The sequence below is a fragment of the Anser cygnoides genome, chromosome 9, assembly GCF_040182565.1.
Source record: "Anser cygnoides isolate HZ-2024a breed goose chromosome 9, Taihu_goose_T2T_genome, whole genome shotgun sequence".
NCBI lineage: Eukaryota > Metazoa > Chordata > Aves > Anseriformes > Anatidae > Anser > Anser cygnoides.
Genome location: NC_089881.1, coordinates 19,717,635 through 19,744,910, shown reverse-complemented (window position 1 = coordinate 19,744,910; position 27,276 = coordinate 19,717,635). Strand labels below are relative to the sequence as shown.

General features: G+C 46.6%; 1 protein-coding gene across 7 annotated transcripts in view; it reads left to right on the top strand.

Moving 5' to 3' along the window:
* Positions 1-27,276, top strand: part of KCNMB2 (potassium calcium-activated channel subfamily M regulatory beta subunit 2) — a 129,999-nt gene that overhangs the window by 20,905 nt on the left and 81,818 nt on the right. The window contains exon 1 of one of the 7 annotated variants that reach the window (XM_067002076.1): positions 22,805-23,441. The exons of 5 other annotated variants lie outside the window; for them this stretch is intronic. The gene's annotated coding sequence lies outside the window, so the exon portion shown is untranslated. Of the gene's footprint in view, positions 1-22,804; positions 23,442-27,276 lie in introns of those variants that run through there. One more of the 7 variants, XM_013174774.3, reaches the window with a different exon arrangement.

The following is a 27,276-nucleotide window of genomic DNA, read 5'->3' as shown; positions in this document are numbered from 1 at the left end:
AAATCTTTCATTTTCAAAAATATCACTTTATATCTGACAACAAAAATGCAGTGGTTTACCTGGTCTGGAAGAGAAGAGCTTGCCTTTTCCCCTTAACCCAGCCAGTCTTCACCTGCGTGAGGGGAAGGATTTGCAGCTGGACCTTGTTAGCCTGGAAGCTTGGAAGGGGTCAGACTTGGGTAGCTGGTTAGGAGAAAAGCTTTTCAGCTGGACCAGAAGCCCAACAAGAGGCTCTCAGCTGCCCTAAGGGACAGTGGACCTAGATAGTCCTTTTCCCCCAAAAACAGCAAATTCCAGTTGGAATTCCCATCAAAACAGCGTGGAGAGAGAGAGAACGAGCAAATAAACCTTTCTGCTAAGTGCATCTCCTTTAAGCAATGTCACATAACTCATTAATGCTGAGAACTATGTGCAGCCCCACACTCTGAAAGCACCCCAAAATGCCAAAAATAACGTGTGCACTTACTAAGCACTTAACGTCTTCAAAGCACTATACCAATATTAACTAATTTTTTAAGGAGCTAATTACTGAGGGAAAGACATTTATCACTTTTGTGAGCACGCACATTGGGTGCGTGCCAGGTATCCTTTGAAGGACCCCACTGAACTTGCTGGGGCTGGGGCTTGCTTTGGGGGTTGTGGTGGGGACCTGCCTTCTGCTTCGCAGGAAGACACTGAGCTTAGGAGGACCCGGTGGCAGTGGTTCCCATCCTGACCCGTCACTGCAGCCAAAATCCACAAGGGGCCGTTTCCAGATTTGCCCCTTCCAATCTCTACGGCAGTCTGTGCGCAAATCCATGACTAATCAGCGTGCATGAAATAATTGTTATATCCCACAGCCACAGTGACTTCATGAGGTGCTGCTCAAAGATGTGAGCTTAAAAAACCTGCACAGAAAATAGGAAAAGATGGGGAGGAAATCAAATGCGAATAAGATTCATTTAAAGCTCAGTAGGGAATGGATAAGGATAGCAAAAAAATCAGAGTGAATTAATGCTGCCAAAGGATTTAAAGGGAATACGAAAGATACTTATTACACGAGCACTGGGGGAAGGCAAGCAAAAGTTGTAGAGAGAATGTATGTCTATTAATTAGTAAATTGGGGTGGGTATGGAACTAATGATGACTAGAATTTTATCTTTAATTAGACAGATGAAAGAAATTCAGAAATAAGGAAAAGCCAATAAAATATCTCTTCCTAGTCAACATGTGAGGAACTACTTGAGGTAAAATGAGCCTATAGATAAACCTGATATGGATGAGCCCAGGATATTGGGGGAAGTGGTGAAAATGCCGTACTCCATGTGATTCTCTCTCTCCAATTGTGAACATAAGACTAAGAAGTGACTAAAGTATATACAGACATGTAGAAGGAGAAATAAATGATCGCAAAAGACTGCTGAAAAATCTACCTTTCTAAAATAAAGAAATCAGCATTGTTTTGGTATGTGGCAAAGGTGAGGAATACGAAGGCAGTTGGTGCAACCTGGCCCCCAGAAGGTTCCCAAACAGCCCCTGGGTGACTGCAGTCCCTTGTGACAAAGGCCACTGCTGCCAGGCAGCTCTCTGCTCCTAAATCTGTCACCAGGCTGCAGGCAGGAGGTCCCCATCCTGGCCAGGCACTGTGCCACCGCAGAGAGAGCCCTGGCAGGGAGGATGGTGCTTTGCAGATGGTGCTGAGCAAGGCACGCTGCTGCAGGGCCTGCCGAGGCACTTGGGGTGACCTTGCTGCAGGACGAGGGCCGTTGCTTTCAGCAGGTGGAGGGACCTCAACCCCTGGCTCCAGCCCTCCGGGAAAATGGTGCCCCAGCTCTTCGCGGGGAGTCACAGCCTGGGCTTGATATTATAAAGGCAGAACTCCCAATTAGCTGAGCCCACGGTGTAGGACTACCATAACAGTGACCCCGAACACCCATTTTTAGAGGTGCCTGTACACCCGCCTACCTTGGAGGCAATTCTGGTCATGGATGTTTGGCACGCCTCAAAGCTGGCCCCGGCAGCACGAAGCCTCAGGCAGCGTCGGTCTAGCAAGAATAAATCTCTCCAGACAAACTTGATTGCTTTTTTGATAGAAACAGAAAATTAACGGATGAAGGGAATGCTGGAGCTGTAATATATTTGCATCTGAGTAGGGCGTTTGATACTGTGCCTCATGAAATCTTTCTAGAAAAATTAATTTAAATCAGCTTAGAAATGAGCATTGCCTTCTTGATTGAAAACAGGCTGGAAGGCTATGGAGAGAATGGCAAAGCATGGAGCTGAAGAAGAGTCCATAGAAGAACCACAAAGCTCAGTTTTACAAGAAGTTTTAATTTGATGTCTTCACTGTTTGTGTAGAAATGGAGGAGGAGGCAACGTGTTAATAAGGCATGCAGATGAGGTGACATTAGGAGGAACTAAAATCCTCCACAAAGGATGCGAACAGATCCAGAGACAGAAGCAGAAGGATAAGGACACTATAAAATGAATTTGGGGTTGGTTACAGCACAGGAGAATTTGACCAGTTTTCCTGCTCGCTGGAGCAGAGCAGATCAATCAGTTTTCATTGGTGGGAGGGAAGGAGGTTTCGGTTCATAATTCTGACTGCCTGCTTCTGCAGGTGTGAATATTGCCAGTCTGAAGACTTAGGAAAATCCGCTCATATCCCAACTTCCTTCCTAAACAGCAAGTTTTGAATTACACATCCAATTATACAATTTGAGTATTTTCTAAGTTAGTGTCATAAGGCAGGGTTTTGACTTCCACACGGTTGAGGGATGATGGATAAATGATGTTCAGACTCCACACTGCAGTCTTCAGGACAGATATGCAGATCCAGAATTACTCATTAAAAAAATCAAACCTAGCGTTTTAGAATCTGTCTGCCATATCGCTGAAACAGAACAGTAGGTGGAACTTCATCTTCTCCCTCAAAACTCGCGGGGACAAATCAGACCCAAGCTGGAAATGAGGCAGGGTGGCGGGGAGGGCAGCGGTGCGGGGCAGCCCGGGTTCAGCCCACCTCGATGGTGCTGTGCTGCTGCCGCACCTGGAACACTGCCTTCGGTCCTGGGGAGCTCGTTAGCGAGGAGATAGTGAAAAATTGCAGGGAGTTCAGAGAAGAGCAACAAAAATTATCAAGGGGATGGAGAGATTCATTTGTAAGGAAAGATTAAAGGAGCTAAATCAGTACTGGAAGGACTGAATTTGTAATGTACTGTCACTGAGAAAAATGGCTTCGGAGAGACATTACAGGCTAGAGCTGAGTGGTGTAAACACCAAAGACAGGGAAGAATTCAGTAGCTTGGAAAGGTGTAAAGGAAAGTACGAGGAGCCAGAAGCAAGAAGGGGGACATACAGAGTGAGTAGCTATAAGCATTTCCTGACGGGAAGCCTCATGGTTTGCAATGCTTCAACTTAGAGTGAAGAAAAAGCAGATGTGCAATGGGGGTGCTCGCACCATGCCCCAGGAGGACCAGAAGATCACCGTGTGTCTTGCTGCTTTCGGTGGGCAAGGCACAGGTCCCTAGCTGGGGGTTACACGACAGCACTGGCTGCATGAATATGTACGAGGCTATTGTTCGCTGTGAGCTGCGGTGACAGTATCATTTCCTCACGTTATTTCAAATTTCCTTTAGTGAGCATTTGTTCGGAAAGAAGAGTCTGGATTCAGGTCTCTGAATCTTTTTTTTTTTTTTTTTTTTTAATTTTCATTGATTGTCTGAGAGCTTTTATGCTTGGTGGTACTGTGAGACCAGACACGGGCACACAGGTTTCCTCCCCTGGTATGCACATGTAAAGTTTCCAGCTTAATCGCTCCCACTTGCAGTCACTTGTTACTGCTCTGCAGAAATGCATCTTTATGTTCTTAAGTGCAGCTGCTCAGTGCCAGCAGCAACAAGCTCAGGGCAGAGATCCTTAATGCCTTGTCCAAGTTGATGCACGTTATTCTTCAGGACTGCAGCCTCGTAGGGATTGTGTAGCTAATGTAACACAGCATCCTGTTTTTCTCATTTATTTTGTTTTACTTCATACTCTGCATTGCTTTCACCTCTCAAATATTGATTAAGTCAAGTCAAAGCCTTGTACTAATCAGAGTAGCAGGGTTTGCATTGTTATACACATGTACCCATTATAAGTGGGTTTTGTAAAGTAGTTTGGGAGCTATCTGTTTCCAGAAGTAGACAAGGTCTGCGTGTTTTAGCTGAGATCAGCTCTCGGGTTCAGTACCACCTAGGTTCTGTTTCACTAGTGATTTTCAGTGCATTAGAAAATGTAGTCCCGTCCTCTCTCCTCATGATGGTTAATTAAAGCAATTTGTGTGAAGCAAATCAACTTCCATGGGTGATTAAAGAAAGGTAAGGATCGGGTAGGTACATAGCATCTACCTTGAGTTTTAACAATGTACTATCTGAAAAAAACATGGAAAGAAATGAAATTAAACCTCTTTGTGAGTAGTGGTTGCCCCAACCCAAAAAGCAGCAGCCCAGGAGAAGACAAGCACTCTTGTAGCACCGAGAGCTAAATTCTTCTTTCATTTGTACCACTGAAACTCCTTGAAATGAGCAGAGTTTGCAGAGGGCGTACCTGGAGGGAGGGCACAGACCCTGCAACCGATGGGGCGACTTCTGCCTGCCCGGCTCCCGGCAGCTGCCAAGTGTGGATTTCTAATCTTTGCACAAAGCCGGAGATGTAGTCAAATGCCTCGGCATTAGTCATTTATATTCTGCCTCCGGACACTTTCATTCCTCTTGCTTTGAGTAATATTTTTTCAACCTTGTCTTCTCATTAAAATTTCCTCTTCATTATAGAGAGTTTCAATATAATTTCCTCCTGAACTGAGCTCAGGGTACAGCCCAACTAATAAGAATTGCATGATCCGCATTATTATGCACACATAACCCATTATAATTGAATCTTATTCCACTTTAATTGCATGTGTTTACAAACACTGTATTCACTGCAACAGATTATGTATTTTAGTTGATTGTGCCATTAATGATTGAAAAGCCAGTGTCATTTTGCATTAAAAACATTTTTTGCTTGCATAACAAGTGACAACAGAAAACTTGTGGAGAGCCACAAGGTACGTTTCTAACTTTCTCCTGCTTATTTTTAACTGTTGAACAGAGCTCTGCCTCAAACTGAAACGTTCCTCGTTAGAGATGCAGCAGTTTGGATCACTCAAACCATCTTCAGGCTTCCACAGTGTGGCAGGATTTTGGTTAAATACTCATTTGGGGTTGGATTTGGAGGCCAGATTTGTTTCAGCGACAGATCCCTTGCTGTTGTCAGCGCTCTGTATCAGCCAGGCAAGCCCAGCACCTTTGCACTCTCCGAGCAAAGCTTTGCACCCCGAGCTCCCCCTTCCCCAGTGTGCTTTAATGCCCCCCCTGGCCGCCTGGTGCTTTGGGTTCTGGTCAGTGCGCTCGGGTCAGCAGATGCAAAATGATCTCGGAAATGTTGCTCCCGAGACTTCAGGTACTGAAGAGAATTGGAAAATTTGGCAGCACATTGTGCTGCTTTGGTGCAAGGTCAGTTAGATAAGGTCAGTCGGGATGTTAAATCTAGCCACTGCCTAGTTTGTCATCAGGTTTTATAACAGGAACAGGGGAGCCTGATAGAGCAGAGACTCCAGAGGAAAAAATATTAAAAACAAACCAGTATTTTAACCAAGATTTATAGAAAATGTACTTGTTTTTATGTGCCTTTTCTCAGATACATTTACCCTGTGTAGCATTAACTGAGATATATGTGCTACATCTGGGCTCTGTTCAGCTTTTTCCTCGCATAGGTTTATCCTGCTGCTCTTCAGGAACCTCTGCAGGGCACAGACTCCCCCTAAAGCTGCTCTTCAGGCACCAGTAACACCCTGCTGCAGATGCTGACAGGACCACCCACTGCAAGCAGCTCTCAAAGAGTCCTCAAAGCTAGTAACGATTTTGCCACCACTGCATCACAGGTCCAGTGGCTTTCCCTCGAGCTTCCCCTGTTACAGCAAGTCTGTAACTGGGAGCTGACTTCGTGGCCCCAAACGTGCACGTTGGCTTGTGAAATTCAATCATCATTGAATAAAATACTGTTACATGAGTGGAGGAGAAAGAAGGGGTTTGTCCTAAGTGAAGGAGGTTTTGGCAGAAATCAAAATGCAGGTGATGTGCTCAGCATCTTCAGGATGCAACTGTTTATGGCTTTGACAATAAATAATACATCAGAGGCATTGACAAATGGAGCTTCACAAAACCCCGTGGAGTAAATCAGCAGCTGTTATCCAGGGCGGGGAGGCAGATGGGGCATTAAAAGGTTAAGCAACTTGACCAAGAGGATAGAGCAAGCCTGGGACAAAGCTCCTGTGATGCCCAGATCTCCGCTGGTAACCCCAATCCCATTTCCTTCCTGATTTTCCTTTGGCTGTTACCAACTGCTAGGAACAGCCACCAGTAATGCACTTGGATGTTAAGTTGTCAGAAGGATGTGAAGGCAGGAGATAAATTAATGATTTTTGTGTTCTGTGTGTGGATTTGCAGAGAATCTCAGGATTTAATTTGGACACTCTCAGTTCTACCATGCCTTTTTGGTTTCATCTATTGGATTTTTGATAACTATAAAGCCCTCCAGTGGGAATGGGGATTTGAATTGTTTTGGGGTGGAATTAAGCAATATAGCGTGATTCTGTGTTTATAGCAAGAAGGCTTTTGTTTTCTGCTTATCGGGATTTGGGCAGTAACTGTGCTCTTGTTATTAATTGTTGTGCATTATGAGTCATGGTAAACTTACTGCATTGTTTAAACTATTTTCCAGGCATCATAAAATGCTTAAAGGTTTCATATATCTTCAAGTGTGAGATATTGGCCACTATTACCCGGTTGTGTAAGGAGGGATGGCGGTAAGATTATATATCAGCAGGTGCGCCAATAATGTGGAGGTGATCTTGCAGGCTTTTGTTTACTCTGATTTATGTCAGTTTGCTGTGACTTAAAAATGCTTTCAGCTGAACCAGTTTAATTCACACAGTCTGAATTCGGTGAAAGCAGGATCTCATCGCTGTAGCTGCCTTGCCCCTTCTTCCTTCCTTCCTTTCTTCCTTGCCCACTGTCCCTCCTGCTCGGCTGGCCATGCCGTAGCAGGCAGTTCAGGTGAGGTTTGCACTTGAGTTGAGATTTTTTTTTTTTGCTTTTAGGGTCGAGGGTGCCCCACACCCCTCTTTTGCAAAGTTATTCCAAGCCCGTAGTCAGGACCTAGTGCTGATCAAATGCTTGCTGTCTTGTGACGAGAAGTGTGGCAGAAGTGAAAAGCACCGCTGTTATCACTGTCCTCTGAAATGTGGTCCCTAGGGGAGCTGACATTTGAAGGGTTCTCGGTATGTGGTGATCTCTGCTGTCAGCCTGGGAAGCCAGGATTCGGGAATGGTGGCTCGCAGGTACTTTGTGCCACGCATTGAGGAGGTGAAGCGTTTGTTTGGGGAGCACGGCTCTGCAGAGCTCTGGAAGGAGCCGTTCCTGTAGCTCCAGGAGAAGAGTTGGTACAAGGTCAGAGCTTTTAGAAAGGGCAAAGAGAAAATAAACCATGCAAACCTTGCCTGTGTGTATTTGCATGCATGTACTACATATATCAAGCAAGTTTGTGGTTATAATTAACTCCTAGGTTTCTGGATGCCTTTAGACCCAGATGAGGAATACATTTTCATCTTTGTGTGAATGTGACTGCATTAACCTTAAAAGAGGAAGGAGGAGGGATTTAAAGCACTGCAATAAGGCTGTATTGAGGATGAATCCCTTGCAAAACTCTTGTGCTAAATCAAACTCATTTTTAGTTACATAAACTCATAAACTCTTGCATCACTCAAATGATTATCTTTATATTTTCATTACTGATAAATGGCCAAATGTGTCATCATTGTTTTTAAGCTGGCAAAGATATTTGCTCTCAGCCTGAGATGTTGTCTGCCAAGCTTCAGGACTGAAGCAGCTTTTTATGCTTGAAGCTTTGTACACACAAGCCTCTGTGCAAAAAAAATAAAGAAGGGTTTATCGCTGACAAGTTGGCACAATCTTAACTAGCGTTGAGCAGCTGGAGAATCTGGAAAGCACATCAGAGTTGAGTCAGTGGGGAAAAGAGGAAATTCTGCAAACAGTCACCAAATTCTTGCCATAAAAGGAACAAATTAAAGGGAGAGGTGAGCAGACAGTGCGCTTCAAAGGTGGGACAGATTGCAGAAGGCACAGCATGTTGGTATGACCATTAGAAACCAGGTTGCGAAGTGATTAATGAACCGGAGTTGCTTTCTGGTTCTTGGGACCAGAAATCGATTGCATCCCAACAGGAACACCAGAGATCTGAGTGCAGAAGTCAAGCCACCACTGAAAATCTCTGCTCATAGCCCATGCTTTCTAAGCACGCTCCCTTCTTCCAGCAAACACTGATAATTTGAACTTTACAGCCAGGCTGCTTTACTGGGATTTTAGTGGGGAAGGCTGGTGGAGGAGGACAAGAAAATAAATAAATAAATAAAACCAGGAGAACAGAATCAGTGGCATGCAGTGCTTAGAGCTTCAAAAAAATGTTTAGAAGTGCATCAGGTGGGATGCTGGATGTGAGGAGAGCTCAGCTCCCAGCCCCAGGCATTCCCTGAAATCCTGGGAATGCCTGCAGTGCAAATCTCCTGTCCATGGTGGGACGTGACATCTCACACAAATGTTTCCTGTCCCTGCTTTGCTGGGTGCTGCTAAGCTGCAGAGTGGCTTGGTGCTTCAAGCTGATACTCAGAAACAAATGGAGGGGCTTTCAAGCACCAGAAATACCCAGCGATTAGCTCAACAGTGGCTAAAATAAAAGCAGCATCATGCATGGAAGGATATTTGGCATTTTTCCAGGCCTTCGCAAATACAAACCCCCGTCAGTCTAAAGAAGCATTAGGAGTTTATGATGTGGAAATAACTGGCTGGTGTGTGACGCATTTCGAGCTTATGGTGAGCCATCTATTAGAAGAAAATGTTTTAGACATTCTGGGGCTGGGCTCAACCTCACTGCTGCAGGCCAAATGCCATGAACATGAGGCGAGCGTTTCAGAAACAGAATAGCCTGCCATGCGCAAAGAGGGAAGAGATCAGGAAACATTAGACATAATTACTCCTCAGCTATTTAATACTCAGATGAGCTGATGGGGAGAAGTCTTCTGTAATAGCTGAGTTCGGGCGGCTTATATCTGCTGTGGTGTCATCTTTGCTGGCTTCTCTCACTCTGAGGCATCTACCAGATGGACAGAAACCTTTTACAGTTTGACCATTTGACTTGAAGCAAGCTCTCAGAGTAAAAGGGAATCTGCCAAAATGGCAAAAGTGAGTGAACCGTTTTCAGTGCATCTATTTTAGCAACAACAACAAAGGCAGCTCCGTCATGTCCAGCAGTCAAGGTCAGCAAGACCTTGGGTTTGAGCAGCAGCGCCCTACCCACACCAGTGGGGCCGTGCGATTCTGGAGAGCTGGGAGTCACAAGCCCTCCATGGACACCACCCGGGTTTACATATACCGTCAGCAACAGAAAACATTTGTTTTAAAAACGAGCAAACTGAAACAAGGAATAGTCTTGCCCAAGAAGTCAACCAAACACTCAGCAACCACAGAGACTGCGACTGCCAGTGCCTCTTTTAGCTGCATTCCCCCTGGGACCAAGCCAAGAAGTATCAGCGCCTACATTCATACATACTCCTCAGTGACAAAAGATGGCAATGAATCCTCCATTACCAGAGCAATCCCAAGTGGTATTCACAAGATCCTTAATCATTTCCTTAATGAGCAATTTCTGGTGTGCTTCCTTTCTCTAGAGCAGGTCTTAGCTGGAAGGAAGCCTGGGGCAGGTTCAGGAGGGCAAGTCTCCCCTTCCATAACCCCGGGGGTGCAGGAGCTACCCGAGGTGCCTGCCCTCAGGGCAGTGATAGCACACCCCACGTTGCTCCTCTGATCCAAGAGCTCCCGGTATTCATGTAGAAAGTGCAAAAAAATATGAGCCAAAACTCAGTCAGACTGAAAAATGGGCCTGGCCATTATTTTTTTTTTCTTTAAATACTCACTGTCTATCCTCCAGGTACTTTTAATTCTTCTATATGCTATTTTTGTCAAAAGACAAGATTTGTGCTCTTTATTTGACAGAATCTTTTCAATTCCTCTGAAAAAGAGAAACTGTGGAAATATCAGTTCCAGCTACAAGGGACTACAGGAGTGATTCGGTGAAGACCTCTCTGCTGGAGAAGCCCTAGTAGGTGTCACCCAGCCAGAAGGAAGGGACGTTTGGCCCAAGCTCCTCACCTCTTGGAAACCATCTCTCCCGCACTGATTACAAATCCAGGCTTATTTTCCCATATATAACCTGTGACACAAAGAAGCTTCCCAAAAGCAAATACTTCTTTCCTGAAGTGCCCAGTACTCCTCAAATGCTGACAGTACCTGGACACTCACACTCTTTTATTTTCCTGTCAGACAATACCAGCTGCCAGCATGCTCTGCACAGCCTGAACTTGTTAAAAGAAAGCACACAGTTCCAGGAACAGCGAGTGCCCTTTGCTTCCTGACTTAATTATGATAGCATTTTTATGGACTTTCGCAAGTACTTTTATGCCCAGAAGACTGGGTCTGTTGCAGGATGAGCTGAGGACATCATCACTCTTTGAGCAAAAATTTGAGGGGCATCCTTGGTGCTTGTCACTATTAAGAAAACGTGTCAGGAGGTACTTGCATGAGTAACATGACATCTCAACCTTGCTGCTCCTTGCCTAGCCTTTCTTTTCGAGCATTTCTCCGAATGAAGGAGACATTTACTTTATGCCAGTAGAAAGAGAACATTTCTCTGTGCTCCATGAGGCTTATATTATTCTGCTGTAATCCTGCTACCTGCTGGGATGCGTCATCGTGGCGTAGAGCTGTGGCTTTTATCAGCAGACACAAGCAAGCCCGGTCAAAGTGCCAAGCCAGCCCCAGGACGTGCAGGGCGTCAGCACTGCCCTGCCCCACCACTCGCATCCCCGCGTCTTGGCGTTGCCATCAGCGGGAGGCCACAATGGGTCCAGCCACAGCCGTGCGGGTTTTGGTGCAATTAGGCTGGGGTTAAAATGAGCTACTAATTCTCTGCAGGAGCCTGCGAGTACCTATCCTGGGAACAACGCTGCAGCAGAGCCACAGCTCTTTGCTGGTGAGTGCCACAGCCCCTGATGGGACAGAGCTTGGCTCGGTGCTGCTCCCCAAACACCACGGCGGGAGGAGCAGAGGCAGCTGGAGGTCCCTTTAGCAAGAGACAGCAAGGAGGGAGAAGGGGGAAGGACTGCTGCTCCTCCACCTTCCGCTGCTTCTGGTTTCCTGGGAGTCGAGGCTCAGACCTGCTCTGTTTTCAGGATTCAGATAAAAGTTGCAGGCACAGGTCATGAATCCTTCAGCTGCAAGAAAGCCTGACTCCTTTTTGTCTGTGGGGCAGGAGCAAGAGCGCAGTCACTCTGCCGTGCCCCCCGAGCGCAGCGCTGCCCGGCAGGGGGGCCCAGCACGGAGCCAGCTCGTTCCTTCATCCAGGGGCCAGAAAGCTGCTGACACCCACAGACGTGCACGCTGGGGATATTCACGCATGGACTCACAGAGCCGGCCTTCGGTGGATATTTTCTGTGCCCCTGACTGGTGCAAAGGCTCTTCTCTGAGCCCTCTTCAGCCACTGCCTCACAGGGGCAGGGTTTCGCAGAATCACTGCCAAACCGGAGATCTGATGGCTGGAAGGGAAAGCAGAGGGCTGGGAGGGGGCTCTGCGTCACTGAGCCCAAGCCTCCGCGATCACAAGCCACAACGTCACAAGATCCCTTTCAAGCAGCAGTGAAGCTCTGTCTTAAAGCTAGTTTTTTTTTACCTCCACTTCTTTGTCGAGAGGACTAATCCGGTGCCTCGTTCTTCTGACGGCTGGAAATCTCAGAATTTCCAGCCTAAGTTTATCCACGAGCCATTTATACCTATTTGTTCCTGTGCCAACACTGGTCTTCAGTTTAAACAGCTCTCCTCACTCCCCAGTGTTAACCCTCCTGCCCCCTGCTTTTATAGACAGCAATCACACCTCTCAAGGCAAATAAAGGCTGCATTTGCTGAACTTCTCTGCAGCTGATCCTATTTTAACACACCTGTTCTGAGGTTGTGTGCCAGGACTACCTCGTACTCCAGGCGAGACCTCTTCAGGCCCTGGCTCCAGAACAGCTGGTGTCACTTCCTTTATCATTTCAGAAGATGAACCCCATTTCACTGAAGTAACGCATGGCATGATTCCCATAAGAACTGTGAATCCCCATGAGAATCATAAATGCAGTTAACCTCTCCAGCCAACCCTAAAGGGACTGCAGGGGCAGCCACTGCACCCAAACTTTCCCCAATACATCATTTACTCTCCCTGACTCTCCAGTCATTTCCTGCACAATGCCACTAATCCCTGTTTTCTCCAGTTTGACTAATCTTTTCACTATGTCAAATACTTTGTAGAAGTCCAGAGAGATTAGATCTACTGCACTGCTTTTGTCAAGAAAATCAATTATCTTATCAAATAAAACCATCAAGTTCATCTGACACAATGTACCTTAGGTAAAGCTGCATTGCATTCTCTCCCTCAAAAAGGAGGCATTTTCCTTCATAAGGCTTTGTGTAACGTTGAGGTCAAACGAGCTAGCCTTTAGTCACATCAACCATATTTTTCTCTTAAAATATATAAGTAGGTACTGTACAGAGGGGTGACAGGAACCAAGTCCTATCTGGGTATAGATTCCCCACCTATTGGTGCCATCAGAGCTACAGCAAAATAACAGCTAACCTCTATTACTTACTTTTCTGGCACATTTTTTGTTTGTTTTGTTTTGTTGTTTAATGTTTGGAGTGTTCTACATTCATTCCTTCGGAAGTGGTTTACAATTGGATTTTTACAGTGCCAAAGTGCAGGTTCTAGACCAGGTTCTAGAGAAGTAACGTAGGCCCTGCATTTCCACATGACCAGTGGAAACAAAATGCTATGTCCTTTCCCGTGGCAATTAGGGAAACTGTTCTCTAAGACAGATCAAAGAATTGTAAAGTACACAGGAGCAGGTGATTAGAAATGAAAATAAAATTGAGGATATTAAATGTGTTTTGCTTGGGTTTGCTCCAAAGCTTTCTAGATGGCACAGCCAACAGTCTATTAGGTGCTCTCAGTCTTCTGGCTGGGGATCTAATTCTTTAGCAACTCTGCATCCTCTGGTCACTCCTGGAAAAGGACCTGGATTTGGGGACATGATGGGCTCCCATGAGCTAAGTTTATGTTAAGGAGTTATTCAAATTAACCTCTTTTCACTCCCTAGTTCTCTTCATCCTACCCCGAGGAATTCCTAAGCAGTGCCAGTTTTTCATAGACCTCCTCCAGGAGGAAGCCCTAACGAGATCATGAGCCCCCTTGTAGTGCAGCTTCGGTGAGGGAGGAAGATGGGGGTGGAAGGCAAGGAGCTGGAGGGGTTTCAGTCCCAGGTCACGTCACATCGTTATGCTTCGTGTTTGCTGTCTCATGGCTGACTGTCCACCATGATGACACCATCCTGAGCCTGCCCCTTACCAAGCCTTCGTTCAGCACAGCCCTTGGATGGGCTCTGAGTCTCACCCCCCTCCTCATTTTTAGCACCCAGGCCAACTGCAGTGGCACTAAGGCTATTTCGGTAAGAGCTCATGAGACAGACCTCCAAGCCATGTTTAACGGGACTAAGGTATTTTGCTGTTTGTACTACGTGCAAACAATAAAGTTGATGATTAATGAAAATTAAGAAAAACGAGGGCATTTCACTCAAACTGTTCGAGGACCATCTCAAACGGCCTTTGGTGGACAATTAACCTCCTGCTCCTATTACAAAAATAAAATGAATGGTCAGTAACTTGAATTAGAAAAGAAAGTTAAGAAACTGAAACATGGTTATTAACAAAGATGGACCCTGTAAGAATACCAGAGTCCAGTTGAAAATTCAGCCAAATTTGAACTCAGCTGCAAAGAAAAACCACAAAACATTTTTATGAACCTCATAAGGAAGTTTTAGCAAATCTGATTATGCAGGGAAAAAAAAAAAAAAGCTCTTGTCATAATTAATCCAATTCAAAAATCAGATGCCAGCAATGGGGGAAATCTCCTTCTCATTTATATTCCTGTAAACCCACTGAAAAAAAAAAGGGCTTCAGGAAAGTTGAAGACTTCCTTTGTAAAACTACATTGCTTGACAGTTACTGGGCTCATACTTATGTGTAGGTGGCTCTCCCATCATTATTATTTAGTGGACAAAAGATCTAGAGAGCAAAATCCCACTTCAAGATTTAAGTTTTTAAGAGTAAAATGCATTTGTACATCTAGAGTCAGAAATTGTAGAAGGCAGTAGTAATTATACAGTAGAGAATATCTATCACACCAGGTGTGTAAGCGCAGTGTTGATCATTAAAAATGAGTCATTAAAAATAGCTACATTAAAAATTAATGGCATGAAATTTCTTCAGAGTATCTCAGATATTTCATGTAGTCCAAGGAACGTTCCAGTATCTAAAATACCAAGAGGCTACTGAAGTCAAGTACCTGAATAATTTTGGGCAGGCGGTGTCTCTTTGTTCAGTGGTTGTAGAGCCCTTGACACAACGGAGCAGTCCCTGACAGGGAACCCTGAAAGGGCCGAGCCATCCAAAATAATTAACGCACGTGATTGGTTTCTTTGCAAAAGAGAGGAAAGAAAAAGCAGATTTTCAGCGTTGGGACTCCGAGCTGTGTTCACAAGGCTCCTGACCCTGTCCTACCGGCAGATACACTGGGTCAGAGCGGGGGCTGGCACAAGAGGGACGGGTGCTCTGCTTGCTCGGCGGACCCATGCCTGTTAGCATCAGCGAGGCAGCCAAAGGCCTGTTGTGCCAGCACGGTTATTTCCCTCCTCACTCCACCAGCAGCAGGAGATGTCTGGAGAGCCAGGCAGGTGCTCCAAGGAATCACCTTTTCCTTACGGAGCAATCACATCCGAGCTTGCTGCTGGGGGCTGAGCGCGGCTGAAGCCCCCGGGCCCGGCAGGGGCTGATGAGCCGCCGAGCGCAGCACGGGAGCAGCGGGCAGCAGGGGCAACCAAGGGCCACAGTGGATTCAGTCCTCTCTGCAAAAATAACAGCAACCCTGCCTGGGAAAGAAAAAAAAAAAAGAAAAAAAAAAAAAAAAAAAAGGCAGTATACACACTGTGAGAGACAGATGGGACCCCGGGGATATTTGTTCCTGCACTACCAGATCCGTCATGCTTCCCCCAACAGGTACTGCATGGCCGGGGATTGTGTTTTTTAACTAGTTTACTGCACCAAGGGGTGTTTGAAATATAAACATGAAAACTAAGTAAAGAAAATACATCTTTCTTGCCTTGGCTGTGGGCAGGAGGAGGGTGGATTAGAGGAGGCAACCAAGGGTTAGCGATGCAGCCTGCATGAGTGTGTGCGTGAGCACAGGTAGTGAGGCCAAATTGCATCTGCAGAGCCTGATCCTGCAACATCCAGATGGTCTCACTGGAGCTGAGGCATCATTTGAGGAAGTAAGGACTTTCCGGGACTGATTTTCTAGATTTGTTCTATTCACTCACCATTAAAACAGCCGGTGCCTGTGGGCTGAGGCTCCAGCTGGGAGCCCCTGCAACAGAAGCAGAGGATTTGGGTGCTGTTGGGCAGATCCATGTGCAATGCATTTCTTTTAAGCATTTGGCCCCTCACAACAGTAGGGATGTGCTCCACAGCTTGCAGAGCATCTTCTGTGCCTACCTTAGAGTCCACGGTTTAGAGTCAAGGTTATTTCTAAGAGTCCCAAAGTAGAGCAAGTACAGACACAGGAATTTAGAGAATTCTCAAAACTTCCCAGAGCAAAGAAAAGGTCAGATTACAGGTGAATTTATGAACAAGCTGTTCCTTTTTCTTTTTTCTGTTTTTAAAGTTACCCAAGTGGAGAAATGATGAAATATTACCTCAATAGGTATAATGAGTATAAAATGATTTCAAACAGATGTAAACAGATAGCGTTAGGTAATTAAAAACAGAGATAACTCGCTGGCTAAATTCCTCTGGAGTCCTCTTCACTGTGGCCTTTGGTGATACATTAATATTTTATATGCAAGATTGAAAAACGTATCAGAGAGGAGGGGAAGCACAGATTTCTTTTATCAGTGGAAAATGTGTGTTTATGCCAAAGGAGTACCCCTCTAGCCTGTGATAAAGGCAAAGCTTTATCATTCTGCCTTTCCTCTTGGAAAGCATGTGCTTGGTTTCCAAATACCTTTTTTTTTTTTTTTTGCCTGAGTCATTTATCCATATACTCATCCAGTGTCCGCAGTAGTTGTGATGACAGGGAATAAATAGGTGGCAGCTTTGTACAGGGGCTGTAATTTTTTCTCAGGGGGGAGATAACTTCGTACACAACCTATATATCTTTGGAGATGTACGTGTAACACCAAACATTGCCCTCTGTGGTATAAATCCCAAATAACTCTACTGCAGTAAATACAGTGAGATCCCACTGGTCACTCCAAATTTACACAGGACAACGAAGAGATTTGGACCCTTGCTGAATTTTTGGTAATCACACCCCAGAAATCCCCTGCTAGTCACTTCGGCGGATGCCCCACACCCTGCACCCACAGCCCCAGTGTGCGCTGAGCCCCTCTCAGCACCAGCAACAGGCTATGGATGGATAAAATGACAAAGTGGCATTTTGTGACAGCTTTCACCTGCTCCCACCAGCACATCTTTCCTCCAAAACAGGCCAGGCTGTGAGATGGCTGGGAGGACACTGCAAGGCCAACTGTGCCTGCAGGAGCATCTGGATGTGACCAGCGACGTACAGCCTGAACCTCACTGCACAGTGCAGAGGCTATGGAGGCAGATTTAGGCACTTACTAAGCAACAACATAGCTTGACAAGACTGAATTTCAGTTGTCCTATTTTAGTTCTTGGCCAAAGCTCACAAGGCACTTCGTAAAGGCAGAGCAGTGCCATTATTGCTGCCTTACAGGTGGGGAAACTGAGGCACAGCACTGCTAAACAGCCCCTCCACAGTGCAGATCCCAACACCCAGGCTATTTAGCTGCTCCCACAGCACGTCACTGCTCCACTGAAAATGGCCTTGCTGGGACACAGCAGTCACTTTCCCTCCCTCGTGGCATCCTCTCTCCACAACTTGATCCTTCGCACCTGGAGCACGGAGCTTAGCATACATCACCGAGTCATCAAAGACACCAAAACAGGCACTGCACTGATGCAAAAGACCTTTCAAAAAGAGAGAGAACAGAAATAGAAGCATGAGCTTCATCAGAGAAGTGACTATTCCACCAAAGCAAAGCAGCAGCTGAGGAAAGAATAAAAGGAAGAAGAGATTAAAGGAGATACTTGAGTCCTGAAGAAAGGAGAGCACTGCATAGCAAATGATTTGCAGGGGGGTGGGAAAAAAAAAAAAGGCAAGGGAAGAATTATCCAGCAGTATCTTGCTAAAGTTGCTGGAGAATTAAAATTAACATAGGAATAGGACAGTGTGGATAGATAAAGCCAGTAAGAGTTGGCAAAGAAACAGCTAGACTCTGTATATAAAATCAGAGAGCAACTAAGTGGCCAATTTGGTTTTTCTGTGCAAGGTGAATAACACAGTGAATTATCCACCACAAAGCATGGGAAGCATAGCTGTGATGATTGGGAGAGTGCTTGAGGAAATTATCGACCGAGGACGAAACACCTCTGATCGTGGCATTCCAGGAGAGGAGTACGTTTGGAGAATTGCACACAGAGCTTAGACCAACATGTGCTGCAAATGTTTGAACAGTAATCCATTGCTTAACAAATGGGAAAGCAGCAGGCAGCAATTGCTGCTCAGCAGAACCGTTCAGAGCAAGGAACGGCCCAATAGCTGCACACAAAATCAGGCTCTGAAAGCGCTGGTACTGAGCCCCACACAGAGGAGAGTAAAATCACTGAAGCATGAAATCCTGTTGGAATTACTCTACACATGCCTTGGAGACTGGCCCCAGCAGCTGGGTGTGCATCCTCAGATACATATTTTACTAGCATTTAAGCAGTAAACATTCCCTGGGCCCGGCGAGCAGCATTGTGCAGGCAGCCTGTTTTGCTGGATTCTGCTCTGTTGCTGTTCAAACTTACAGTCAGTCTTCGGTGATTTACTGAGGAGGATTGGGCGCACCAGAAATCATTTCATTTCATCATCTCTGCCCGAAGAATTCAATAGTTTACACTACCCATCACTGTGAAAGATGCTATTTGAGTCTGAATTTCCCCTCCAGGTAATCATAAAAGGATGCCTGACCCATATCTGAGCAGAAAAAAACAGCGAGCTGCTGTTTGCACCAGCAGAAGCAGCCTGAAGAGGGGAAGAGGTTTATTCTGCTCGCTTTGCTGGTACCTGTCTTAGGCACTTCCCATCTCTGCTGCTCCTCAATACCACCAAGCGCTAGGTATCGTTGCAGCGTGTGGAAGCTTTGCTGCTTCTGAAAATTAGCTGTGCTTTATGGTAGGTTTGCTATGTGCAACATCCCGACTGGCAAATATTAATTAACTCGCACATCTGGAAGCGCAGTAAGACAGCGAGCTTTTGGAGATGGGAAGTGAAGGAAGGGTTAAGCAGTCTTTATTTTTGCCAGCAAGGATACGTACCCTCTTCCCCATCCACCCCCACCAAGTATGAAGCGCAGCAGATGTTTTGAGAACAGCCAGCCTGATCTATCAGCCTCTACATAAACGAAGGTTGAGTTAGGGAAGAAGAAGGCAAAATAATGCTTACAAGAGAAGAGCAAGAAGATTTCCGACACCTGGGCAGCTTAATGATGGCAGATGGCAAGAGCTGACTGCAAAGAGAAGCAGCAATCTACACCAGCAGCTGTCGAGCAAACAGGGAGGAGATCGGCCTCTGCCGAAACCGCGCAGGAAGGATTTAGTACCGGCAGTGCGACGAGGATGATAGCCTGAATATGCAAAAACAGAGGAGCCCGTGTTTTAACTCCTCAGACGACTATCGTCAGAAGTACCCAATGGGTTGTCAACCAGGGAGATTTTCACAGCAAGAAGCCATCTATTTGCATCAAATAGTGTCAGCCTGCAAAGCGGCCGCTTCTGGGTCATTTAACAACACTCCAGCTGTAGATATTCTCTCCTAGGCGAGTGGCTCAGAAAGGGCTGTGTGAGAAAAAGGCAGTCAGTGTATAAAGGGGGACAGTCAAGCAGCAAGTGGAGGTGAACTATTCTCTGCAACGTAACTCAGATGTGGACAGCTTTGCAGGACACCTGGGTGTCTTGGACTGTCAGCATGAGAGAGACTGCAAGACTATGGCCAAACACGGGGCTGCGCTTCACCGTCAAGAGACAACTGATTTCTGACTTTATGCTAGAGCCGCAGATTATGCCTGGTCACCCAGGACAGCCTGGCTGAGCATGTTCCTGCGGCACCATGTCAGCTGTTGCACCCCAGCGTTGTAGCAGGCACAGTGCTGCCTGTTTCCCCCCAGGGAAAGGAAGGGAGACATGCCAGAGCTGCGAACTCGGGACTGACATCGACGGCTTTCTTGTAAATCTGTTCGCCTAAAAGCCAGGGGTGGGATTAAAACATGTAGCCAACATCACCATTAGAAGTTTATCTCCCCCCATGCTGGATTCATCCTTTCTATGGAAATTTTGTCATCAGCAAAATTCAGTTCTGAGCTCCGCAAAGCCCAAGAGTATCTAGATACATAGGACAGGATTTGGCCTACCTCATTTTAAGGATCCTTCTCCTGGCTAAGACTAATTTCCATTTATGCTGTAACTACACATTCTTGATACAGCCTGTTACCTGCCATGCACGTTGCATCTGCAGCTCTGCAGGCTAACACTGCGCTGACCCCTGACACTCTTCAGAGAGACCCCAGGTGGAAGAGCCGTTGTTCCTGTCTCTCCTTTAATACAGGAATCACACCAACTACCTATGGATTAGGGAGACTCCCTGCTGCTTTCAAATGCAGATCCGTTTTGAAAAAGACTCAGCAAGCGGGTAGAAAGAGTGCTGTCTGATAGGTATGTGACTTCAAAACAAATTCCTAATGCTGCTGGAGAACTTATCACCACAGGGGAAGAAAAGGTTATAGTGTGTGTAACCTGCAGCTTTAATTATACTGTGTACTTCCCTGTGCAGTTAGGAGTGTGTAACAGATAGTTACACTTTCTAGTTATGTATCTATCAAATTCTCACTATAATTAGGATGACTCATAATGAAATTATGCGTTAGTCGCTCCATTCATTATATTGTTTGACTTACAATCAGCATACAAACTACAAATCTCCTGAATTCTTCTCCTTCACCCCTCCTTGGTTGTTTCCTATGCACATACTGGTCAGAAATAGGCAGAGGCATTATAAAATTGCCACAGCTCCTTTGCAAGTGATGGGTTTTCTCCAAGAGGGTCTATTGCAGAGCTGAACAGCAGCCTTGGCTCCTGCAGAAGTCAGTAGCGTTTTGCTGAGGGAAAGCCAAGCGGAAGCACCCGTGAGCCCTCTGTTTCCCAGAGCAGCCCTACTTTGCCACAATCCAGCAGTCTGGGAAGGAAGGAAATTGCCATACCTGACCAACTCAGTACTCCGTCTCTGTATCGTGTTTCCAGCAAGGAGCAGGCTGGTGCACCAGAAGAATGCACCAGCACTAGAGCCATGCCGTGGGTGGGGAGCACACATGAGCCCCATCACTGGTGGCAGCTGCTGTTGCTGCTCAGTGATTAGAAAAAGCTTGAGAAAAAGGAGTGTACCTCAGAGTATCACCCTAAAACTGAACCATTTTGAACTACCAACCCCTAGAAGATCTTTCTGATCATTTTGCATCATCCTACACCTTACTCCTTGAATAATTTACCCCCCTTTCAATTACCAGCCAATGTAAGTACATCTCCCTGCCCGTTGGGTCCCACAGCTCTCACAGACATTTGTCACCTGTTGACCACCAAGGCTGAGTGGCTTTAACTTACCACAAAGGACTTCAGCATTTGGGATCACTGTGGCAGGGAGGCCCAGGGGTTGTTTGTTCACTGCGTAATGGTGGTGGCAGCTGGGGGTCATGCATTCTTTATGAGCCACATTTTGTTCAGTATGCATGGTCGGGGAACTGTGGACGTAGGTGGCAATGGTCACCTGCTTCAGCCTGTCAGTGAACACTGCTGTGTCCACTTTGGCACTGAAACCTCTAAAAGATCATCAACAAAGTCAGTGCCCATCTATCTTCAGAAGGAATCTGCCCAATGCCTCTTGATCTGCTGTGTCATCCCACACGCAAATCAATTGCATGGGGAGCCCCGTAGTGAGACACATATACTGCTCACAACAAGGAGAATTTTTCTTTCTTTCCTTTTTCCTTCCCCTTTAAAGTGAATTTAGTGCTTGTGCAGGTGCCGGGTAGGTGGCAGGAGCAAAGTTCTTTAAAATATTCACAAAGCAGGAATTGTCCCGGCAGCTGTGCTAGCAGTAAGCACGTAATTGTTGCCCACCATTAGGTTCATGCCTACAAAATTCAAGGTCCCCTTTGTTCCCACCCATTCTGGGATAGACTTAAGGTGCTGATAGTCCCCCACTGTAACCAGAACCAAAACTGGAGCCGTGAGACCTCCCTTCCCACACTGACTGTAAGGCGCAGGGGACGGAAGGGGGAAGGGAGGACCTCAGGTGCTTGAGCGCAACAGCAAGCACAGGCATGGGGAAGCACTGGGTGCGAAGGCAGCCCTGTTAGGAGTGGTGTCGATTTGGGGGCAAATGTCATGCCCGTAGTGCTCCCAGATGTCCCCATCGGCATCTATGGGTTGTGGCTGTGCAAGTAAGCCTTGCTTTCGCTCACAGTTTGCACGAAGGCAAATACAGGAGTGCACAGTCTGACATGCTCTTTGGTAAAGCTCTTGGCACTGTGGGCATCTGCTGTGTTGGTGGTCAAAGGAGAGGTCTCAGTCCTTATCTCATCATCAGTGCCCCTCAGATCCCAGTCATTAAAAAACCTGATGTCCATTTGCTCTTTTAGCCCCTTCATTCCTATGGTGTGAGGCAGTCACAGGTGGTGTTTTCGCTGTGATCTGCCTTCCTCCCTAATCCTCCAAGTGCCATTCCTTTCCAAGGTGTCTCCATGCATATTTTCACTTTAATCCAAGGGTCATGGACTGGGCAGTACCAAAACACCAAACGGGTGCTGAAGAAGCAACCCAGGTGCTAACTGCCCCCTTGCTCCCTCCCAGCCTGCCCTGGCCCCAGGCTGCCTGTGCGTCCCCCCCAGCCCCGTGTGCCATTGCTGCCAGCAGATACATTTGCACTGGTGGCTTTTACATTTGACCACTAGGGACCACACTGGGACCAGCAACACCGAGCTGACAGCAGATATTAGCAAGCTTTGATCTGTCTTGACCAGGGCTGGTCATGAACTGGCAGCCAAGAAGAGGAACCCTACCAGATCTCAGCAGAGCACTGATGTTTCTGACCTGGGATCGAGAGATGCGCACAGGTTCATTGAAAGCAGGGCTCTCCAATAGCATCCTCTTAAAACCCTTCTTCCCTACATCACAGGCACTGCAAATACCACATTTCGCTTGTGTTTCTTCAGCTCATTATTATCCTGGATGCTGTCAACTTGCAAATTTAGGTTGTGAGACCCTCCTATGTGCAAACTGCACTTTCCCTGTAGGGAAGCGCAGCCTACATCTGCGACTGTAAACACAACACCGGTACACTCAATACGTCCCCCCCTCACTCCCCCCCTGCCACGTCTGCCTCACAGAGTTTTGTGAACTTTCAGCTCCAGCCACCACTCTCCCCAGCTCCTGCGGCAGCCCCAGCTCGGTGGGGACGGATGCTGCCGCCTTCATTTCCCCGCTCGCACCGGGGGCGACAGCACCTTCCATCCCCAGGAGGGATTCCGTTCTCAGTTTCAAAACAACGTGCGGAGCCCTGTTCTGCAGAAACAGTAGCCTCAGTAAGTTTAAGGATGACTGAAGCTATTTCCTCTCCTGGGGAGGTTTAAAAGCTCCGGAGGGATGAGCGGGGTTAGAGCGATCGCTGCGTTTCCAGCAGCCATCCTATTACGGCACTGAATCACGGCAGGAATGGCACGTCTAGCCTAGGCTGATAAACCCTCCCGAGAGCGTGCCTTACAAACACGGCGAAACAGCCTTAAGTGAGCTCGAGATAACTAATTTCAAGCATGGCTGTCTAGTGTGCCTGTCATTCCTATTGTCCTTCCAAACTCTTTCAGACATTTTGAGCAGGGAGCACTCGGCTATGAGTTAGCAGGGGTTGTGACACTAATGGTCCAAAAAGGCTGAAGCGCCGGGAGGGGACGATGACAGCGCTTAACAACTGGTGGCACTTTGGAGGATACCACTGGATCCCGGTTTATTAACAATTAGGCTTCGCCTCGGAGGAAGATGTGACAGCTATCGGAGGTAGGATTTGCATGCGAAACAAAGGGAGCTGTTGCTGCTGGATGCCTTTTGTTTGCGCAACCAGGTGGGGGGCCAGGGGAGACGCCGCCAGCCCTGGGGTTCATGGCAGAAAAACCTCAGGGACGAGCGGCTCAGAGCTCGTCCCTGCTGAGCCTGCATTCCCCGGGAGCAAAATGCATTAGAGGTCATGCAGGAAACACTTTACCCCTTAGCTACCGAGCCAGCCGGGCTGCTGCTGGGGCGGGAGAGGGGAGAGGAGAAGGTGCCCTAAAATAAAAGGGGAAGGGGAAAGGCGTGGAGCCTGTCAGCTGAGGGAGATGTGTTATTAGCTTGTAAAACGTGCCTGGGGTGCCACCGCTGTCCTTTGGAAAGGGGAAAATAAGGCAGGGGGGGGTGGATTTTCTGAGTGAGGAATTCCCTGGGTTATAACCTATTGGGGAAAAAAAAAAGAAAAGAAAAAAAAAAAAGAAAGCATAATGTGTCCATCCATTTTGCACAATCAAAGCTTCCTCTGCACTGTTGACATTGTTTTGCTTGATGAGAATTGTAGTTTCAGACTGAAAAAGGTAGGGTTTCCTCCTGTGCCACCGCCAGCCCCTGCCACCCTCCCTCCCTCTGAGAAACAACAGCATGGGGAGGGATGTAAATGATGTTCAGCTGGATGCCAAAAGGGCTGGGAGCAGGGGCTGAGGATGGAGTAAACACTCAGTAGTATTACAGGAAAGCTTCCCCTTGAAAAGGCTCAGTTCTCCCCAGCCAGGAGTCCAGGAGGTGGTATGCAAAGTTGGGAGCATCACGTACTTTTTTATGCTGCACCTGCTTGGTGTTACGGGGTGAGAAAATGTCCGAACATCAGAGTCCGGTCTGTATGGCAAAACCAGGCAGCAAGGGCTCTGCGCGGTCCCTGCGCAGTGCCAGGCTGCAAGTTTGCATGTTTGTGGTTGCATACGGTCCTCACCACGATAAGCAGCAAGAAATTAATAACCAAAAACCTTATGTACATGCATATGGAGCATCATTATCATTCGGGGTGTTTGATCCAATTGTGATGTTCTCTGCGTTGATGAACTGTTTCTACTTGGGCATAAAAGTTTCATTTCCAAACAAGAGACAGACTTGAGAGTGAGTGGTATTTAGTGACAATAAAATGTTCTGCTTGTGGAAATGCTTCTCACAGGAGCTATTAAAAATGCACTTAAAGGAGCTGAGAGTCAAGTCTTGCAGTAAGAGATATGGTACCACTTGCCCTGCTAACTATTAAAATTAAGGTTATGAAACCATTTTAAACCTACCTTAACGTGGGTGTCACTAGGCATACTCTACAATACTGTTGTCAAACGCTCTCAACTTGGAGAATTCAGTTAGACTGATTGTTTTCATTACATCTTCAGTAGAAAAAGAACTCCTATGTAGCCGAGACTCACCAAGTAATTTGAATTTACTCATCCTAACAAATGTTCCTTTTAAGGAGAATTTCAGAGGATTATAACGCACTGTACTTGGGTCATGCTGTAATTCGTTTAGTAACAATACATTGACGACAGTTTAACAGCAAAAGTCAAATGCCTTCGGCCACAGTAAATACAGGTTGTGCCAAAAAGAAGCAATACTGGATCAGGAATGGTAGGAATTGCTCTTAAGAAACATAACTTATAAATATTCAGCATTTGATCCAAGCAACAACTTTTCAGTAAAGTGTATTACTCTGCATTGCAAACTGGGGGAAAAATCATTTCAATCCATGTCATCTACGCTACACGGTACATGACGGTAACAGTGAAAACTTTCTTCCAAAGAAAATGTTTCTAGGGGTTTGCAGTATGGATCAAGGAGATATTATGCGGAGATGTTAAACCCGTGTCAGAAAGGAGCGATGCATGCGGAAGTTGAGCACCCAGCTTTTCTTCTCCATCTCACTTTTATCCAGAGGTTTAGGCAATCTTACTTTGTTTTACTTCCCGTTCTTCATTCTAAGTGGATGCCCTTTCGGAAGAAAGGGGCTGATGGGGTAAGACCACAGGGTGCGGGAGGCTGCACTCAGCCTGCACCCTGCCGCCCGCTCCGCTCCTGGGGACGTGGGCAGACCCCGGCCTCTCTGCAGAAGGAGCAGGGAAGGGTGATAGCCCTGCTTGGCCGTCACCTGAGAGGGCAGCATTTCATGGAATGAAAATACACACAATGCTGCGCAGGTAGGGAGGCTGAACGTGGAGTTCTAGAAAAGGGAAAACAAAAAGCAAACTTCTGTAGCATGAGCAGGTTCATTTTTCAGGCATTTGGGGCTGTAAGTAAGACATATTGCAAATCCCACGATCCAAAACTAAATGTGCTTTCAGAACTATCCCAGACAAATTTGCCACTTAGAAAAACTTCTGCCAGCAGCAAACATCCATTCGTCTGAGAGCCCGTCAGAAGTGATTCCAAATCTCTCAGTGCTCCCCTTGCTCCACCAATGTTCAGCAGATAATGAAGTAAGGTGCACCAGATTGATTCACTGTGCTGAGAAACAATTTCCCCCTTTTCTTCAAAAGCTGAATGAGTACTTGATGCCACGAATCTCACTTTCCCTTCTGCTTTATGAATTGTCTGTGGAGCTCGTGCAATTTTCTAATTTATTTATTTGATATTATTTGGGAATTTCTTCAGCGAATAACACTTGGCTTGCAGATCTTTTGGGAGTGGTAAATGTTTGCAAATTCATGCTGTGTTGCCTAGTTCAGTCATGTGGCGTTCCTTGATTAGATGATTTGTGTAACTAACTCACACAAAGCGAATAGCAAATTCCACCACCGAGTCTATAGTTTCACACTGGATTGCCATCGCTATCTGAGCAGTCAGGTTTAAAATTCCTGCCTTGCGAGCAGCCACACGAGCAACACATCAGCACTGAAGTGCTCCCACCAGGCAGATGTGAGAGCCGGGTTAAACAGCTTTCAGATTCATGTACATATTAATGGCAAACGTCTGAATTCTTGAAGCTCTATTAGGACGTACAGTCAGCACCATCCATCGCGCACGGCATGGGCCCGTCTCTCGCAGTGCTTGCCATGCCCCCCAGCCTCCCTAACTCGTGCACATCAATCCATGACGCCTGCAGAAATGGCTTGTGCAGCCAAAACAACAGGAAAAAAGCATGGAAATTTCTGAATTTTCCATGGTAGCTTCTCCTGTTGCGGGTCTCGCACGTAGCAAGACATGAGGAGAGCCATCAGGGAGGACAGCAGGAGAGCACCAGCGGCGGTGCAGTGGCTGCAGGAGAAAAGCACAGAAAGAAGGAGAACCAAGGTGGCCCCCGACAGAGGGGGATCAGCCACCCACAGGCGCGAACATTACCAGAGAGGGACTGACACAGCATGAACAAATAAATATGCCTGAACAATTTTTAGCGTGAATCTGGTGAATTGGGGTCATTATCCTCAAGGTTTACGGCCTCAGCAGACCCAGTCGAGGGCAGGACCTGGAGCTGTCACCGGCCTGCAGGCGCCACGCGGGTGCTCGCTGAGGGTGCCGGGGTGACATGGTTTAGCCTTTGTCACGCCGGGGACTGATGGCACGCCAGGGAGGTAGAGGGGAGCTGTGGAATAGCAGACAGAAAGGAAACTATCCAACATCTGCTGTGTGGCTTAAAAGCAGCGAAGAGCAGTTGGGCGAAGAATTTCTGTCAAGTGTTTTTTCTCAGAGAGAAAAAAAATCAGCTGTCAAAACACCAAGCTCTTTTGACTCAGAAACAAATGAAGAGGAGAAGGTTATAAAACAGGAATGCATTTGCCTTTTCAATTATTTTTGCACTGTAGTTATGTCAAATAGGAAACTTCAGGTCTCCTACTGAGTAATTGTA